The 18,851-nt window shown below is 37.6% G+C and overlaps 1 long non-coding RNA gene across 1 annotated transcript; it reads right to left on the reverse strand.

Annotated features, from left to right (window-relative positions):
* Window positions 1-1,050: 1,050 nt before the first annotated feature.
* On the reverse strand, window positions 1,051-18,471 carry LOC111527688. Its single transcript, XR_002726744.1, has 3 exons — window positions 18,398-18,471; window positions 1,433-1,521; window positions 1,051-1,181 (listed from the first exon to the last, which is right to left on the reverse strand). It is a non-coding gene; the product is annotated as an uncharacterized LOC111527688 (long non-coding RNA).
* Between the last annotated feature and the right edge of the window lie 380 nt (window positions 18,472-18,851).

The raw sequence follows: 18,851 nt of genomic DNA on the forward strand, positions 1-18,851 counted from the left end.
TTTTACCTGTTAGTACTTCTTACACAGCACCCCCACTTCCCACAGTAACACAAAGTAGAGGTGATCCTACAACAGAAGAAAAGGGACATTGCCCTTAACTTAGATTATCAGTGACTCAAAATGAAATTCAGCCTTTGTTTATGCCCAGCTAAATTTCATTTAAGACCTAGAATTGTAGATTTTGCCAATTTAAAAGGCTTTTTACTTTTAAAACAAGTATGTTCCAGATTTGCAACTTATTCTATCAAAAATATTAGTTACGGGCCAGGCTTGGTCACTCATGCCTGTAATCTCAGAACTATGGGAGGCCAAAGCAGGTGGATCGCTTGAGCCTAAGAGTTCGAGACTAATCTGGGCAACATAGTGAGACCTCGTTTCTACATAAAATAAATAAAATTAGCCAGGCATGGTGGTGCATGCCTGTGGTCCCAGCTTCTCGGGGCTAAAGTGGGAGGATCGCTTGAGCCTGGGACGTAGAGGCTGCAGTGAGCTGTGATTGCACAACTGCACTCTAGTTTGGGTGAGAGAGTGAGACCCTACCTCACAAAAAGAAAATATGTGTGTGTGTGTGTGTGTGTGTGTGTGTGTGTGACCTAGACTTGCAAAACTCAGATTCTGAAGCTAGATTCAATCTGATTCTCACAATACATTCAAACTACTTAGAGCTCTTCTCAGAAGATCCACACTATCATGAAGTGGCCACAATTTGGACAAGGGGACATGACACTAGGTCTAGAAAGCTGCTGCTGTGACCTAAGGGAGAAGAAATGAGCATCTCAAAATTATGTAGAACCCACAGAAAATCAGACTGTTTGCACTTGATTTTCTTCAATCCCCCAATATAATTGCAGTTTCCTCCCTTCCCTTAAATCACATGACCTCTATAACTTTGGACAATTAATGATTAAAGTTTTATTTAACCAATCAATTTAGTCAAGTGTCATTTGATTTCCTTCAAATCCTAAACTAATTGCCAAAACTAGACTCAGTGATGCTGCAAAAGTTCTGAAGAAATTTTTGCCAAGTGAATTACTGAATAAAGCAAAACTTACTTAATAAAGCAATACTTCAAAAGAGAAATTCTGTTCTTTGATTTCTTTTGTGATTCATTGAAATGGACTTCTTAGGCCTTAGGTCTTCTATTGTCAGACGTGTTCAACAATTTTCTACATATCTTCCTACTTTTCAAGAAAATGGGCAAAATTATCATTCTTTTCTGTTTCAAATTACAGTTTCACGAGACTTTCATTTCATCGTGAGTGAAATACCATGAGCAATTTTAAAAAGGCTCCGTATTTAAATGCCACTTATGTAGTAGAAAACATCATCACCTTCTAATGAGAAAATCCATCAGAGAAACAAGAACAAAGAAAAAGTAGTTCAATTTCAAAACTCCATTCAACACCCATTTAAGGACAATAAAAGTTCTGACCTCAGCACATCTCACTGACTCTTCCTGGAAGCCCCCATCCTCCTTTGATGTCTTCTGTCATCTTCAGTTCTACATAGATGATAGACTCTCTATCTTGAAGACATCATGGAAACATGAAAGAATGATGAACTTGGGGTCCAGTTCCAGAAGATTTTGGTTCCAATCTAGTCTTTGCCACAGACTAGCTCTGTGACGTAAGGCTAGTCAATTAACCATTCTGGCTCAGTTTCCTTAGGCATAAAATAAAGGTAAAAATAGCCTACTTCCTATGGTGTGTGTGTGTCTGTGTATGTATATTGTGTATATTAAAACACCTTGATAATTTCCAGTTACCCTCAAGAGAAACATTTAAACTTATTAGTGCACAAAAGGAGTCTGCTCACACAAACTCACAAAAGAGGATGGAAGAAATGGATCCAAATGTATCAGTAATACAATTGATATAAATGAATTCAATCACTCAAAAGACAAAGAATGTTAAACTATGTATACTTATATATTGAATATTTTTAAAAATAATCCCACCTCGGCTGGGCCCTGTGGCTCACGCCTGTAATCCCAGCACTTTGGGAGGCTAAGGCAGGCAGTTCACCTGAGATCAGGGGCTCGAGACCAGCCTGACTAACACGGTGAAACCCCATCTTTACTAAAAACTACAAAAACTAACCAGGTGTGGTGGTAGGCGCCTGTATTTCCAGCAACTTGGGAGGCTGAGGCAGGAGAATCGCTGAACCTGGGAGGTGGAGGTTGCAGTAAGCTGAGATGGTGCCATTGCACTCCAGCCTGGGTGACAGAGTGAAACTCCCTCTCAAAAAAAAAAAAAAAAAAAAAAAAAAAAAGTCCCACCTTGAAAGAGAATTTACAGAAAGCATATTTAAAACAGAAATTTACAGAAGGATTAAAAGTATAGAAAAAATATATATTAGGGATTAAAGACCAGGCATGGTGGCTCACGCCTGTAATCCCAGCACCTTGGGAGACCAAGGCAGTGGATCACCTGAAGTCAGGAGTTTGAGACCAGCCTGGCCAACATGGTGAAACCCCATCTCTCTACTAAAAATACAAAATTAGCCAGGCATGGTGGCACATGCCTGTAATCCCAGTTACTTGGGAGGCTGAGGCAGGAGAATTGCTTGAACTCAGGAGGTGGAGATTGCAGTGAGCTGAGACTGTGCCATTGTACTCCAGCCAGGGCAACAACAGCGAAATTGACTCAAAAAGAAAAAGAAAAAAAAAAAAAGGAATTTAAAAACCTAGTACAGTTAAATTAATATCAGACAAAATATTGGCTTTAAGGGAAAAAAATTATTATATCAATGGAGAGAGCTTCTCCATATTAATAAAAAGGAAATTCTCCAGAAGAATACAAAAATTCTAAACATGTATGCATACAATAAAACATCTTTGAAACATATAAAACATAGTTATAAAATGGAAAGAAAAAAATGATAAATCCACCATTATGGTGAAAGATTCTAACATCTTTCAATAATTCATAGACCAAGCAAGCAAAGAATAAGTAAGTATATGGAATATTTAAGTAAACCAATGATTAACTCCTGCTTTAATGTACATTTATAGAACATTCTATTCAAGAATGCATGGAATGTCTATTAAAAACTGACTAAATAAGGAAAGGTTCAATAAATTTTAAAGACTCCTATCAGAATCTGCATTTGCTCATCTCAATGAGATTAAATTAGAAATCAATGTCACCCATATCCATAAAAGAAATTATGCCAATTTTAAAATTTTTCATAAAGGGAAACCCAGGATCAGACAGTTTTACATGGAAGTTCAAACAAATATTTAATAAACGAGTAATTCCAGAATCAAAATGTACTTCTTTTTGTGTGTTGGTCAAGAAATACTTTTTAACTATAAATGTTAGCTATTCTACATTTTCCTAGAAAAGTTGTGAAGTTTTGTCCATCATATTTAAATTGCTGTTACATTTGAAATTGATGTGAAGTATGGGTCTAATTTTCTAGTTTTTCATATCCTAATAATCTACAGTGCCATTTCTGCTCTGTATCAGATTTTCATATATAGTTTATCTGTTTCTAAGTTTCCTGTCTGCTGCATTGATTACTTACTACCACCATGCCAATATCTACTAACATAATTACCAGTTTTTAATGCTTGCAAGTAGCCAAGCCTCTTCTACCCTTAACTCTACACCTTGCCAACTTATGCTTCTTTAAGAGCATCTGGACTATTTATAACACTTTATTCTTTCTTGTAAATTTTAAAAATATACTTAGAAAGTTCTGTAAAAATTCTTGTTGAGATTTTGATTGAAATTTCTTTATAACTGCAAATGAATTTGGTGAGAACTGATATATTTACAACACTGGTACAAAACATGGTATTTCAACATGTTTTTCCATAGAAAAGTTCAGTGTTGTGAATATGTTCATTTCAACATTAAACTAAAATGTGTTCAACATTCATTTCTAGCTTCTTTAGGGTCTTTCAATAGAATTGCTATATTTTGTTCTTATTGGTCTTTTTACTTTATTTGCCTTATTCTTATACACTTTGTAATTTTACTGCTGCTAATTAAATACATATACTTTCTATTTAATAGAGCAATGTATATTGAGCTTTATCCAGCAAACTTATTGAGCTCCCTTACTCATTTTAATTTTTGTCCCTACATTCTTATGGGTTTTTCTACAATAATTTCATCTATAAGTAACAAAATTTTTGTTCCTGCTTCTCCAGTCTTTATAATTATCATTTCTTTTTCTTGTGAGTTTGCTTTCTGAAAATTTTACCAATACATTGCATCTAAGTAATAATAGTGGGTGTATTTGTCTTGCTGCTGTTTTTAAAAGAAATGTAACATTTTGCCATTGAGTTTCCTGTTGTTTCACGTTTATTTTAGATATGCTTTATCAGGTTAAGGAAGTTTCTTTCTACTTTTAGTTTCCTGATAGCATTATATCAAATGCTTTTTATGTATTTATTGAGAATGACTTTCATCTGTTAATATGGTGTTTACATAAGCTGTTGTTCTAATGCTGAATTTTGCTTTTCTGGTATGACCAACTTGGTCATACATTGTCTTTTTTACGGATTCCTGAATTCACATTGCTAATATTTTAGTTACTACTTTTGCATCTATGCTCATGAGCATAATTAGTCTGCAGAGTTTCTTTCTCATGTTCCCCTTGTCAGGTTTTGATATCAAGACTTTGCTAAAATATCAATGAGGTTCAGTAGCAAATAACAAACCACTCTAGCTATTTTAAGCAGAAAGAGAGTAAGATAGGCCGGGCGTAGTGGCTCACACCTGTAATCCCAGCACTTTGGGAGGCCGAGACGGGAGGATCACAAGGTCAGGAGTTTGAGGCCATCCTGGCTAACACGGTAAAACCCCGTCTCTACTAAAAATACAAAAAATTAGCCAGGTGCGGTGGCGGGCGCCTGTAGTCCCAGCTACACGGGAGGCTGAGGCAGGAGAATGGTGTGAACCCGGGAGGCGGAGCTTGCAGTGAGCCAAGATCATGCCACTGCACTCCAGCCTGGGCCACAGAGCCAGACTCCGTCTCAAAAAAAAAAAAAAAAAAAAAGAGAGTAAGATGCTTACAAATTTCTTAGATGAGCTGGCTGTCATAGCAGGTTCTAAGATGAAACTCCAGGATAGATTTCTAGAAGAATCCTGCTTAAGTGGCCCATCAAGTTCATTGTTATCTCTGCCACAGTCAGGAAACAAGATGTGATGGTTAATTTTATGTGTCAGTGTGGCTCAGCTGTGGTGCCCAGTTGTTTGGTCAAACACTAGTCTAGATATTGCTGTAAAGGTATTTTGTAGATGTGATTATATCTATAATCAGTTGACTTTAAAGAACATTACCTGTAAAAATAATGTGGGCACATATTATCTCATCAGGTGAAAGTGTTAAGAGCAAAAATTGGGATTGTCTAGAGAATGGAGAATTCCACCTCACCATTTTATTTATTTCACTTTTTGCCTCAACATTTTAATGTAAATCCTGCCTGAGTTTCCAGGTTGCCAGCCTGTCCTACAGATTTCAGACCTAAGACTACATCACTTTCTATCTCAGTTTCCAGCCTGCTGGCCTGTCCTACAAATTTTGGACTTGCCAGTCCCCAAAATCACTCAAGCCAATTCTTTAACATATATATCTTCTATTTTTTCTGTTTCTTTGGAGATTCTTGACTGATATATGAGGGAAGCAGGAAATCACTTTAGGATTACAGTAACTTATCTGTACTCTCTGCAATCTGGGAATTAGAAAGCTGCTAAGAGCTATGGGCTTTAACATGACTTTGCTTCTGCTAGACTCCAAAGAGTGAATGGTGCCTTCAGCACTGCTGCCACTAAAATTTGCATCGGGTTGGAAGTTAAAACATATTGAGATCCTTCAAAACAAGGATACCTGACAAAGGCTATATGGAAGAGCAGACGAGAATGAAATAGTACAGATGTCAAACAAGACAATCTACCAAGTCTGCCACATCAGCTTTACGTAATCAGGGGACAATATTCCTTTTATATTTATTCTTTAAAAAGGTTTGCATAAGTGTCATGAGGACTTGAGATTATATAAAGAAGACATTCTCACTTTGTTGAGACAGGCTTGAGCTGTCTTCAATTTAAGTAATTTAAAAAATGTGGCTAAATTTTCATTTGTCTATAAACAGATGAAGATGATATATCAACACTAAGAGTTCCAGGCAGTTATGTGGCAACAGCTATAGGCTTTTCTAATTGATGAGCCTGGGGGAGACCAGCATTAGACAGAAAGTAAAGGGAAGGTATGATGAGTGCCCCAAAAGACATGAGTTTGTTTCAGGAAATCTAGCCTGGGACAACTATCACACATTATATTTCACATACACACAGAAGCACACACACATACACAAGCACATACATTTCCCAAAGTTACCATGAATTTATAATTGAGTATTATAATGTTTCATCCAATATCCCACCAGAAAAAAAAAAAAAAATCAGAACAGGCAGAACTCCCAGACTGTCCAACTCATCAGGGCGCAAGATCTTATTTTTATCACAAAGAGAAAGTCATATTTCTTATCAAAATGAAGTTATGTGGCAGGATAGTTGTATGAACTTGGATAAGCCACTTACCCTCTCTAATCCCCAGTTTCTTCCAATTAAAATGAGGATAAACTAAATCACAAAAATTAATTATGTTCAAGCCTGTGGCATTTTTCTTAGAGGGAACCTAATAAATGTGAACTGAATTAAACTAAATTAAGCTGGGGCTATTTCCAGCATATAGAGGTTCATAGAGTCATCCTAGCTGTTATGAGTGAGGTCCTTTGAGGCCTTATAGGTATAGGGTCACAAGAAAAGACTCCTTGCATTTCTATGGGACATGCTGCACACAGATCACTTCCAGCTGGATTGCTTCTGTACCAAGATAAGCAGGTCAGGTGTCTCACACACCTGCTGAATGTTTAGAAAATCGACTTCTAGGTATAGACTTCCTCAGAGCCTGGTCACCCAGCCAGCAAAACAGCCCTCCCCAGGGCATAGTGTAAAGCCTTCTTACCACCTCCTTCCAGGACCTAGCTCACATCTGGAGCACCCAGATCCAATGAGAGACTAGCCTATTGTCCAACATCTCCAAGACAGAGTCTTAGTAACAACATATAAACAACCAACCAAACAAAGGAAACAACAGAATCCAAAAGAAAGCACATAAGAAGTTGGGTTGCACAAAGAAAACAAACAAGCCTTTGGGATTTAGTCACCTTCTTGGCTATAAAGCCTATTTCTTAATTGGGCACCTTCTCCAATGTTGATTAGAGGCAACTAGCATCTCTTCTATCCCACCTATGCCAAGGGTGAGGTCAACACTCAACAAATAAAAAAGAAAAATGACGGTAAAAACGTGAGGTTAAAAACCCTAGGCAACTCTTGGCCAACTCCTGCTTTTGAAATTCTAAATTGCAAGCTGAACCATGTGGTTCCACATACCTTCCTGACTAGTGACATCTCTCTTGGGAAATGACTCACATGTGCGTTTGTCTTTCTGGGAATGGCTGAGCTTTCTAAAAGCCCACTGTCCTCACAAGCCTACATACTCTTTGTTGAAGGAAAACCTTGTGAAAAGCAGAACATTGAAGAGTTATTAGTAGGCATACACATAAGCGTTCATACTTACCCACAGCCCTCTGAGCAGGCCTCCCTGTGGTTACGAAATTTTTTCTCTTGCTGCCATTTCCCAGCATGCTCTAGGATTATCAAGTAAAGCCAAATATTAAGAGGAAAATCTTGAAAATCCTTCAGTGCCCGGGGTGGAAACAAATCAGACAAGCTCTCCACTCTGGCACCAGCCGGCTGAGCCACAAATACTGACCTGTCCCATGCTGAGAAGACTCAATCACGAGTTTCTATTCATCAAGTTTCCAGAATACATTGCAGTCCCACAAATGGGGGAAATGAAGTATATAAAACAGTGGGAACATTTGCAGAAATAACAGTTAATATTTGTATCAGGCATTCATCGGTACATGGCAAAGCTGAGATGTTTTTCTCTGGGCATTTCTTTCTGCCTTCAAGGTCTTAGGTTGGATAGATTCTGAATTTCTTAATCATAGAAGCTATGCACCATGTTTCAACTTGCAACTCAACATAGCTTTTGTCAAAATAAGTGCCAAATCCAGAAAACAGTTGACATTAAAAATGAGAAAAGGCTGAGCTGGAGACAAAAACAGGAAAGCCTATATTTCTTGGTCAAATGAATTTTATCACAGTGTGTTTTTAGTATCTTTTAAATATATTCTACTTGGTTGCTCTGATTGTGAAAATTACAAAATAAAAATTAAGTGGCTGTGTAATATCTGACTTGTCAGCTTTTCCATCTGGCATTTTTTTCTCTTGCAGCATTGATTCACTGTCTCAAGGAGGAGATGCATGAAATGTGGAAAACCACCTGTCTCGTTTAGTGGAATGAGAAGTGTAATGGGCTGGAAGGGAACCCACCTCTACAACATTATGCTTTCTGTCCTTAAGCAAATACCTGGGCCCTACCTGTGTTTAAGCTTTTACAGGAAATGTCATTCTCAGTAAAGAAAACAGAGTCTAAGATGGTTGCCTCTGAAGGAGAATCTCTGAGCATGGAGGGACATGTTAGCCAAATACCCAAGTCTGAATAACCTGAATAACCCAAGTTTTTTTGTCAAGTAAAACTGGTGTTCATGGGAAAAGCTGCTAGTTTAGCTAGAACTCAGTTACATAGGTACTATTTTGTGTACTTCTGTATGTAACAGAAGTGCTTTATTTGTACTCCCCATAACATCACACACAATATTAAAAATACATGTAGTACTGAAGGATAAAGATTTAATAAATCATGTTGCTCCTTCATCAAGGTCATTCTTAAGTCCAATTCTTTTTATGTTTGTTTTCTGCCAGTCATGAAGATGAAGAATAAGATGTCTACTAGTGCAATTGCTGGTACTGCCATTTGTCCTAAGGTGTCAGCGGTTTTGCCTATCATTGCTTCTGCACTATTACTGCAAATGTCAACACAGTGAAAAGGGAAAATATGAGAATAGATTTGGCCTCCCCCTGTAAGAGTCTCAGGGAGCTCAAAGTGTCCATGAACAGTGCTTTGAGAACTGCTGTGTTAGTATACTAATATAAAGACATCATGGTAACACATCTGGCTTCAGTACAGCAGACACAGAAACAAGGAGAGAATGAAGGGGATCCGTTTTTTGAAATACAAAGTTTCATCGCTGAACCTAATAATCAGACATCTGCTTCTGTAGTGCAGATACCTTGTGTTACTCCCTTGATATTACCAAATTAGAGTACATTAGCTAATAAAACCATATTGGTATATGTATTTCTTTCCAAGCACTGCTATAACAAATTACCACTTCTGTGGCTTAAAGTAACAGAAATGTATTCACTCATAATTCTAGAGGCTAGAAGTCCAAAATCAAGGTGTCAGCAGGGCCATGTACCCTCTGAAGGCTCTAAGGAAGAATGCTCAATGCCTCTTTCTCGTTCCTTGGTGTTCCTTGGCTTGTAGCTGCATCGCTCTAATCTGTGTGCCTCATCGACACATGGTGCTCTTCTCTTTGTGTGTCTATCTGTGCATCCTCTCCTCTTCTTCCAATGACTCCAGTCATTGGACTTGGGGCTTCTGTATCTTACAGGCCGAAAAGTCTCTCTTTCCACATAAGATCACATTCACAGGTACCAGTGTCAGGACTTGAACGTATCTTTTTTGGGCATACAAAATGAAGGACGGAAATTGTTGTTCATTATTATTATGTAGTATCATAGGTTTAATCATGTCCCTTTAACTCACTACACTAAATAGTCATAATGAACTAACAGCAACTCCTGCTCCTCATTTTCTTTAGATCTTCAGAGAGTTAGAAATGGTGAGCAAGAAATGTTATTTTTAAAAACAGCTTAATTGGGGTATAATTGATATGTAATAAACTGTACATATTTATAGTGTACAATTTGATAAATTTTAACATATATATCCCCATGAAACCATCACCACAATCAAGGTAGTAAACATATCCATCAGCCTCAAAAATTTCCATGCGCCCCTCTGCAATCCTTTTTTCCTGCTCCTCTCTACCTCACCCCATGTCCACAGGCAATGTTGATCTACTTTCTGTCACTATGTTAAGTTTGCATTATATAGAGTTTTCTATAATGGAATCATAGAGTATGTACTCTTTTTTTTTTTTTTTGGCTTCTTTCCCTAAGCATAATTATTTCATAATTCATTTATGTTGTAACACATGTATCAATCATTCCTTCCTTTTAATTACTAAGTAGTATTCTATTGCACGGCTATACCACATTTGTTTATCCATTCACCTGCTCGTGGAAATGTGCTTTTTTTCTAAATTTATATTACAAATGAAGCTAAGCAAGAATTTTTAAATCTTCCAAAAGCTAAAACTTTACTTCAACAATATGTCATATGTTTTCTTTCTTTATGAACTAACAGAGCACTTGCTGCTGTAAGTCAAACTTAGCTCTTGTGCTTTCCAAGAAGGTGGATTCCTCTGGTATAAACTGTGAAAAGCCTTTTGGAGAGAGAGATGAATGATAAATCAGGAGCCAAACAAAATGATAATTTTCTACTCCATAATCCCACTCTTAGGACTTTTGCCTAAAAGATTAGTTTTTTTAAGCAAAGGTAAACTGGTGAAGATATTTCTATAGACCTCTCTAGAATAGTAAAACATTGGAAGCAACCTAAATATATGAGGAAATATTTTTAAAACATGAGAAAGTGCTTTAGAGAAAACATTTAGTTCTAAAACGCATAATATGAAATTATATCTAGACCATGATTGTAACCATATAAAATTCAGATGTGTGTGTGGATAATGGAACTAAAAACTATTAGTATGTTACAGTCATGAGATTGTGAATGATATTTCTCTTTATTTTCGTCATAAAATATACATAATAACAAACATCAGCAGGAAACAGTTGACTGCCCTAAAATGACTAAACCCATAGGCTTCTTGATGGTGTGCAAACCTGTATGTGTTCATTTGACCCATTCCCTATCACCAATGAAATAAATTAGGATATTGTCAGAGTTCCAGTCTAATTTGCCCTATATATATTGCTACACTTTGGACAGAACTTGGAGGATGGTATTAGAAAGTCTTCTGTACTCTGGGAATCTTCTTCAACCTGAAAGTTTCATATATATATGAAAATGAGGGAAACTATCAAGTGTTGGGGAGCGTGTGTGTCATCCAGAGCTTTCACACACTGATGGTGGGAGTTTGGTTTGGTACAACCACTTGGGAACTCTTCGGCATTATCTAATAAAGCAGGGTATATTGCATACACTGTGATCATAAATCCCCTTTCTAGGTGTACACCCAACAGAAATGCAGATGTATGTTCAGCAAAGGTATGTAGTAGAATGTTGACAGCAGCATTATCTATAATAGCTCCAAACTGGAAACTGCCCAAATGCTCATCAACATAGAATAGATAAATTGCAATGGAGACACACAATGGATGTAGCAATTCAAATGAACAATCTACAATTACATGTGTTCATATGATTGAACAGCATAAATATTGAGAGAAATAAGCCAGATGCAAGGAAGTATGTAGTGTATAATTCCACTTACTTTAGTACAAAGACAGGCAAAATAAATCTATGCTTTTAGGGATCAGGATAATGATTGTTCTTGGAGGAAGAAGGGCAGAGACTTACTGAAAGTAGCATAAAAAGGCTTCGGGTGTACTTATAATGGACTATTTATTGATCTAAGTTCTGGTTATATAAATGTGTTTGGTTTGTGGAAATTCATCAAGCTATACATTTCTGTTTAGTTTCCTGCAATGTATGTTATACCCCAATAAAAGTTTTTTTTTATAAAGTCTATAAGTATTATCAAATGCTTTAAGAATGTTACCAGGAAATTTCTTTTTTTATGTAGATATGAAAAGAGGGATAGTTGACAGCACAGTGTTGTGAATTTACAATGAACTAGAAAATCAGGATTATATAGCAGGGTACATCTGGGGAACTTTGTGGCCAGCCAGGAATAGTTATTGCTAGTTACAGAGCTGAAAGCTCTCAATAAAGTTTGTTTTCTCCATTGCACACTGCCTGATGATTGGCAAAGAATAAAATATAGAATCAAGAAGGCCAGGATGCCCTCTGCAAGAACAAAATGTGCTGCCAATATGGCACCCAGCATGATCTCCATCCACAGTTGTATGGAGCTTATGAAAGGTCCAAGCTGCTATATGACCTGGAGAGCTAGCATGCATCTCATTGCCAGGATCACAGTTAGAAAAAGTAAACAGAAAACATGTTTCTACCAAAATCCATAAGAGAAGAAAGGAAAACTGTTCTCCAACCAAAAGAGGAAGAAGGAGAGGGCATCATCTCTCATCTTGTTAAAGATAAGCTCCAGGAAGCAAAGGAGAATTCTCTACCCAACTGAATAAGGACATATTTCCCAAGAACCACTGGGTTGCCAGAATTTCTATTAAGAATTCCAAGCATTCTCATATTATTTTTCAATGTTACGTTTCTACTAATTGTATAAGGCCTATAGAAAGCTTCTTGAACCATGTTTTGCCATCTTCAATATGCCTTTGCAATTGAAAGGCAGGATATAGCAAAACCAGACGCTAAGTGAATGCCAGCAAGGGAAAATGGTTAAATATTTCATGGTATGTCATGGAGTGCCATAGAATCATTAAAAAGATAATAAATTAACTTCTAGAATCAAGATTATGTTCTCTAAATGCCATTTCTCACTAAGGAACCAGTCCACTTTAGAGAAATGGCTCAATCTACATCTAGTGTAGAAAGTGTCCTGGGTAAGTCGAGGATATTCTATTTACCAGAAATCAAAGAAGTCATCATAAAGTACTGGGATCTTGTTAAAAGAGGACCAAAGCAGCAATTCTGTGGAGTGCCCACTGGCCAAGAATGAGATCATCTGAGTATCAAATGTAATAAAATTCCATAATCTAAAACACATTTAATACATAAAAATATCTGAGTCCAACAATGTTATTGATCACCATTGGAGGTTGCTAAAGCACCATTTCATTATTCAGAAAATTGACAACCAAAAACAAAATCAACCTTTATTATGCCTCTCCTATACAAACTGTTATTCAGGATTACCAATGATTGACAAGAGAGAGTTCTTCATAGAATTCCAGCCAATAAAGGCTGGAAAGATTAATAGATTTAGAAAATTATCATTTTACAACTCTGAGTGAAATAATGAATGTAGGTAATGTTCATTACTTCATGCTAAAACTGTTAAGTCAGGGTTGATGAGGAAGTTTATACCGGAAAGATAAAGCTGACCACACCTGACCGCACTGACCAATTTCAGCATCACTTAAAGTGGGCTGGCCAATGTTGTATTCCTCCTATTCCACACCTCTGTGATGCAACAGAAAGTACACAGCACCAACTATTAAGTATTCTAGCCAAATGAATTGAGCCAGAAATCTAGTCAATCCTCTATATTCAACTAAGTATGTAAAGGAAGCACAGGGTAGGTGTTAAGTGACACCATGAGAATGAAATAAGACAAATCTAGAAGGTGGGAAATTCTACAAGAAAAATAACCTTGTTTCTTTAACAAATAGAAGCATTAACAGAGAAGGGGAAGGGAAAATCATTGTAAATTTTAGAGACATATCAGGCAAATGCAATGTTTGGCATTTGAATCCTCATTCAAACAAACCAACTGTAAAAAGATGTTTTTGAGGCAATCAGGGATATTTGAACATGAACTGGGTATTAGGTGATTTTAAATAACTGTTATAAATTTTATTATAGGTGATATTAGTATAATTGGTTACGTTCTTAAAAATACCTATCTGTTAGTGATGAATACTTAAGTGTTTACTGGATATAAACAACATAAAGTCTGGGATTTGCCTTAAAATATTGAATAATAAGAAGTAAAGGATACACAATAGTGGTATGAATCCATTTTCATAAATAGTGACCTGGTTTTGTAAAATACACACGTACATTTATTTTTAGGTAGATGTTTAGATATACACATACATGAATGTTTACATATGATTTTAGGAGCACTGAGAATTATTTGGAAGAGCACATGCTACACTGTAAATATAGACTAGCTAAGGGTAGAGGATGATATGGATAGGGACAGATTAAGTAAGGGCAAATTTTTAAAAAGATTTCATTTTTAAAAGGTAGGATGATGTGCCCCAATATGTGGATTTATATAAAATAATCAAAATATCTATATTTCTACATATGTAAAGAAGACTGTTTTTAATCTTTAAAAAATTGCAAAATCTGTCCACATTTCTGAAACAGAAACAGTGCTGGTTTCCTAGCACTGAAGCCTGGTAACTGCAGTACATTTCTGCTGGTGTGCCCATAAGCAGAGTGATAACACACTAGCAGCTCTCAGGTAGCAGCGAGCGGTGAGCTGAAGTGAAGCAAATAGAAGTGGGTGTGTGGTAGGGTCTTTGGGATGGGGGCTGACTGGAAATCGCTACTTCAAAAATGCACTGCAACACTCACCACAGCGGTGTGTTAGCATGGATAGCAAGGAAACAAAATGAAACGTCAGCTGAGTATACCACAGAGAATGAATGTCTTTCTCAGAGCCCAAGTAGCAGGCAGAATGCTCACCAGCATGAGGCAGCCATGGGACAGAAGAAAAGCACTAACCCAGGAGTCAGAGGAGGTTTAGGTCATACCTCGGCTCAACCACACACCAATTGCATGACCTTGAGAAAGAAACTTGACCTCCTGGCCTCCATATGTAAAACGAGAATAAAAATAACATCTCAGCTGTCATGATCATCACATGTACTTTACAAAGAGGTAAACTAAGAAGCGCTATGCATGTAAAAGTGTCAGAAAGGTTGCTGCCTGCCCCCATGAGCACGTGTGCAGACACCGCCACACACATCTCACTGTTCATATATATATTAGCACATAGAAATATATACCATTCTCATATAGAAATGCTATATATGAGTTTGACAGCAAAACAACCCTCCTCCCAGCTTGTAGATGGGAAAATCAAAGCTTAAAGAACTTAAAAAGCTAATGGTTACATAGAATTCAGTTATAATAATGTTGGAATTTAGCAGAGGTATATGTGTTTAAAAATAGCTCATTCAAGGCCAGGCATGGTGGCTCATGCCTGTAATCTCAGCACCTTGGGAGGCCAAGATGGGAGGATCACTTGAGGCAAGGAGTTCAAGACCAGCCTGAGCAACACAGCGAGACCTCATCACCAAAAACATTTTTTTTAAATTAGCAAGGCCTGGTGGCCTGAGCCTGCAGTCCTAGCTACTAAAGGGGCTGAGGCAGGAGGATCTCTTGAGTTCAGGAGCTGGAGGTTACAGTGAGCCGTGATCATACCACTGCACTCTATCCTGGGTGACAAATCAGGACCCCGTCTCAGAATAAAATAAAACAGTCTCATTCATGGTTGCTAAATATGATTTCTGATTTATGGAAAGTTCTGACCTGGAAAAATTACAAAGCCAGTTGCTATGGACTGAATCGTATACATGAAATTCATATGCTGAAGCCCTACTCTTCCAGGTGATGGTATTTGGAGGTGTGGCCTTTGGGAGGTAATCAGGGTAGGATGAGGTCATGAAGCTGGGGCTCTCATGCTGGGATTAGTGCCCTTATTAGAAAAGACACCGAAGAGCTCATTCTCTCTCTCTCTCCTCACTATGTGAGCAATTAACTAAAAGGCAGCTGTCTATAAGACAGCAAAACAGTCCTTAACCCAAAGTGAACACTGCTGGACCTTGATCTTGGACTTTGCACCCTTCAGAACTCTGAGAAAATAAAGGTCTGTAGTTTAAGCCACTCAGTCTATGAAATTTTGTTACAGCAGACCAAGCTGGCTCAGGTACTGGGGTCAAGAGCCTCTACTTCATGTTCTTACAATATCCTGAACTTCCTGTATCATAACATGCATCATTTTATTGTTAGCATTGTTAGTTCTACTTCCCAGCTACATGCCCTGGGGCAATTTACTTAAAATTTCCCTCTGCCTCTGTTTTCTTTTCCAGACAATGGGGTTAATAATGGAATCTTTCTCCTAGGACCTTCCTGCATCTGTGTAATGATTATCTTATCATAATAATTTGGCAGTTGAATACCTGACTTCACTGAGAACAGTATCTGGCAAAATAGAAAATACTTAATAGGGATGACAAGAGGATGTTCTTGTTGTTTTTGCTGTTGTCTATTTGACCAACTTATAAACTTCATAAGGGCCCAGAGACCTCTATTATCTTGCTAACAATTGTTACCCTATGAACAAACTAGCATGGCACATAAATAAATATTTGCTAACAACTAGGTGATAAGAAAGGAGAAAATGATTCAGTGAGATGGCAAACATTTTCAGGAACCTATAAATAGAAACAAAAGCTATTTTCTTAGATATTTTAACCAGTAATTTATAAGTTGCAATTTAATTGATTCAACACACAGCCAAGAAGATGAGGAAAGAATGGTATAGTATAATATTCTTTGAACAGTTTTCCTGTGCATAGTAAAATACCCATGGAAGAATTGTCGGGGGTGTGCTCCATTCTAAAGCTCATTAAAGCTGCTTGAACAGCCATTGCACAGGTTTTGCTTTTTCATTTAATTTTAATAAAATATTTTACTGGAGGAAACTTTGGGGTGTAATAGCAATGAAGTATGTCTACTGCTTTAGGTGACATTTCATTTCATTTGTGGACACCTGTGGAGATGAATAGACTAATCTCAATGCCTGGGAATTTGGGTTGCTGGTTGTCCGAAAATGAAATGTCATGTACAGAAACTTATTTTTTATTGTTTAATTTCCAACTGTCTGCTAAGCAAATCAGAATGACAAAGACAACAGCTATTTCAAGATAAGGCACCACATGCATTATAGAAAATGCATCTCATTTGGAACTTTAGTCCTGTTCTTGATGAAAGACCAATGAACATGTGAAATTTAAAATATTCCCCATTGCTTCCCGAGCACGGGTGATAATGAGCCTTTAATTTTGTTTTGACTGAAATCGTAAAGCAAACCCGTGGATATATTGTACAGTTGCGCCTCATACTCCACATAAACAATCCACATCTCTAGGCAAACCTTTTATAGCCTAAATAAGTCTGGGAGACAATGAGAGCAGTAAGTAAGTTAGATTTAAACATGAGATCGTGATCTGTAGCTGGAGGAAGCCAGAGCAGACAGAGAGCCTGTTCATTCTATTACCAGAACCACAATTGACTGTTTTTCAACCTTATCGTATATCTCAAAACATCAGAGCATAATTCCCACCTTGGACTAAATCATCTGAAGAGATTTGGCAATGTTGCCCTGTTCCTCTGAAGGATAAGGAAGCTTCCTAATTCTATGAGTTGTCTTCCCAAAATGAGAAGGGAAAAAATTCTTTTCTGGTCTATTCTCAGTAGCCTCCAGGGCTACTTACAAGATAAAGCTTCTCAGAGATTTAGATCACAGCTATTTTTATTAGATAATATCCATGTGTCATCTGTGTCAGAACCCACCACACTCGCTCCCATGGACAAGAAGGAAAGAACTAATATGTATGAAATCACTCTGTATGTTTGTTTGGGCAGGTCAAGTAAGGTTAGAGAGAGAACCAATAAATTTTATTTATATTATATTGTGCAAATCCACAGCACCCATCACTAGAGTCTCCATGCATCGAACCTCTGACTGGCAAAAGCAAAAGTTAAGGTAATTAGGTAAATTTCTGATAATGTTGCTCAATTTCTTCATGTAAAGCCCTTCCCTCATTGTACATGTATTCATTCAGTGGCATTATCCAGTAGCTCTGACTGTACCACATTGGAGATTGTTTCACAAGATGTATTGCCTTGTTTTGTCTTTTCTTTTTTTTTTTTTTTTTTTTTTTTTGAGACGCAGTCTTGCTCTGTCACCCAGGCTGGAGTGCAGCAGGGCAATCTCAGCTCACTGAAAGCTCTGCCTTCCTGGGTTCACGCCATTCTCCAACCTCCGTCTCCTGAGTAGCTAGGACTATAGGCACCCACCACCATGCTAGCTAATTTTTTGTATTTTTAGTAGAGACAGGGTTTCACCTTGTTAGCCAGGATGATCTCGATCTCCTGACCTCATGATCCACCCACCTCAGCCTCCCAAAGTGTTGGGATTACAGGCGTGAGCCACTGTGCCCTGCCTGTCTTGTCTTTTCTAACAATATTTTCCTCTTCCCCTGGGTGCTACCATCTACTAGTGTGGCTTTAAATATTATCTCTATGCAGATGACACTTAAGCTTATATCTCTCTGACTTCTGCTTGAGTTCCAGACTTAAATATCCTTACTTGATTTATTCATTAGGATAAAGAATAAAAATCTTAAACATAAATATTTTCAAAACAGAACTCCTGATTTCCATCTCACACCTATTTCTCTTACAAGCATCCACTCACTTGCTCAAGCCCCAAATCTACAATTCATCCTTGATCATTTATTTCCCCATCAGCAATCCCTGTTAGCCTGGCCTCTGAAATAAACAAGTAAAAACACAAATTAAAAGTATAATTAACATAGTGACATGTGCCATGTAGACTATGACATGTTGTGAGGGTGTTATGAGAGGGAGGGAGTGACAGGGTGATCAGGAAAACCCTTTTTGGGAAGGTGATATGATTTGGCTGTGCCCCCACCTGAAGCTCATCTTGAGTTCCCAGGTGTAGTGGGAGGGACCCGGTGAGAGGTAATTGAATCATGCGGGCATGATTTCCCTTGCTGTTCTCATGGCAGTGAATAAGTCTCATGAGATCTGATGACTTTATAAGGTGGAGTTTCCCTGCACAAGTTCTCTCTTTGCCTGCTGCCATCCATGTAAGATGTGACTTGCTCCTCCTTGCCTTTCACCATTAT

The sequence above is a fragment of the Piliocolobus tephrosceles genome, chromosome 14 (assembly GCF_002776525.5).
Source record: "Piliocolobus tephrosceles isolate RC106 chromosome 14, ASM277652v3, whole genome shotgun sequence".
In the NCBI taxonomy this organism is placed as follows: Eukaryota; Metazoa; Chordata; class Mammalia; order Primates; family Cercopithecidae; genus Piliocolobus; species Piliocolobus tephrosceles.